Below are 2287 nucleotides of genomic sequence, written 5' to 3' on the forward strand. Positions count from 1 at the left end.
TAAATATAACTAATCACCCCAGGAAACATCTTTCTCTCAGCTCAAACGACCCACGTGTAAATTTACTGAGCACATAGATTAATCTTTATATGGAATATACTACCGGTAGTATAGTGAACAAATAACATGAAAACACGAAAATCTCATACAGAGAACAAATTAGCAAAGCGTGGTGTTAGTACGTCAGGTTCTGTGTCATTCAAACAAACTGTGGTTTGTGGTAATTTGGTAATGTGGTAATTTGAAGCTTCCTAGCATACTAAACTAGTCACCAAATTTAATAATTGTTTCTGGCTTTTACACTGTAGTCTGCATGAGCGTAGTCAAGTAGTCTAAATAGGTTTCGATTGCATACAGGGCCACCAATGGCTATTCCAAGCATCCACACTGTCCCAGCCTCATATAAACACATACGGTGGTTGTCGCGCCGCGCCGCGCATGTGCGACATTTGTGTTGATAAACATCGATTTTGCCACAATAAAATGCGTGCTTCTAATGAGTTCGAGTTTTGACCAGTGGCGGATTCATATCATCTGGATTGCGCATAGCCTATTTGCGATTTACGCTCCATATATTTTAAGCTGAGCTTGGACCATTTTGCTGGATCCGCCACTGGTTTTGACCTGGGCGCGACTTGCACCAATTACCACCGGTGATTCTTTCGATACCTTCCAATCGCCTAAAAATACCTAATTGTCCCAGTTTGCACTCGTTGATACGCGCAACAGTCAAAATCGCTATCTACAGAGGGACTGTGCGCTATCTTTGCTTACACGAGACCAATATATCGCGCATGCGCGGTGGAACCGCGTTTTAAAGCGCGGTAGTCGTCGCGCTGCGCATGTTCGACATTTGTGTTGATAAACATTGATTTTCCCACAATCCAATGCGCTCTTCAAATGGGAATCACAAGTATGAGGTTTGACCTGGGCACGACTTGCACTGATTACCGCCAGTGACACCTTCGATACCTTCCAATCACATGAAAACTACCCAATTAAAGCTTGGAAACGTGTCAGTTCGTATTCGTCTGCGCAACAGTCAAAGTCGCCATCTTTGTTTATATGAGAGCCATATATCTCGCACATGCGCAGCGCGACGACTACCGCGCTTTAAAAAAACAGATGTGAACATTACTGTGAAAACAAATTAGTGTTGATGACATTCAGTGACAGTGAATTTACCAGATGACCAGTCAATGCCAAGTGAATTATCATTTATAGTTGGCTCCATGTTTTAGCCAAGTTCAACAGTAATCGTAAACTATTAACTCTGGCATAATTTCTAGTTTCAACGCACTCAGTGTTAAACCCACACCCATACAATTCAGTAGTTTAAATGGATGTAGCTAAAAATAGGATATCGTTTTTTAATCCCATGATGCCACAACTGTTGATTTGAAATTCAACTTGGGAAACGTGTATGCAAACCACAGTGTAAATTGATACCAGCTATTCAAATATATAGCGCTGAGAATGAATGCGAAAACGAGACATACCAAATTCAAGCCCAGTCCGGACGCTCCGTGACCTCACCAGAACGGCAATCAAAGTTGTGTTACACTTACAGGACCGAAGCTCAATTGATCACAAGATATGACTGCACATTGCAATCAACTTTAGATGTGAGGGCGCATCTCATCGAACGTTAAACTTAAAACACTACTATTATCGCAGTCCCTCTATAGAGGGTCTGTGCTATTATGTTTTTGTAGAATGGAAACTTTTTGAGGTCAACCACCCCACCCCCAAACTAAAGCAAATCATTTTTTTATCCGACATCGATCTTTTGACGATGTCCCTTACTGCATCCTTCCCTGAGCGAATAACAAACCGTGCACGAAGATGATGATTTATAACATTGATATCATGTAAACAATTGCCGCTCCTAATCTCGAGTTTATTGTTTCTGGTAGTAGATGAAAAACAGAACGCGATAAACATGAACTTCGGCGAGTGATAGTTAAATCGCCCCCTCAAATAGTTCAAATACCACGAAAGTAGGTTGCCTGATACAGTACTTAACCTTCAAATTGTTGAGTGACATGTGGTATTTAAGTTGCAGAAATGCTGCGACAGATGCGGGATTTTTGGGATAGTCGCATTGTAATATGTGACATGAATATATGAGTAACGACGTTTTTTGTGTGTGGTTATATTCCACTCTAAATCCGCTACTGAGCTAAAAAGTCATACAAAAATATGCAATATGCACGACAATATGTAGTTTATTATATTACGTTTTTTATACCGATTGTTGATGAATATATTTGATATTAAAGCGGGA

The sequence above is a fragment of the Saccoglossus kowalevskii genome, chromosome 19 (genome assembly GCF_978046115.1).
Source record: "Saccoglossus kowalevskii chromosome 19, keSacKowa6.1, whole genome shotgun sequence".
In the NCBI taxonomy this organism is placed as follows: domain Eukaryota; kingdom Metazoa; phylum Hemichordata; class Enteropneusta; family Harrimaniidae; genus Saccoglossus; species Saccoglossus kowalevskii.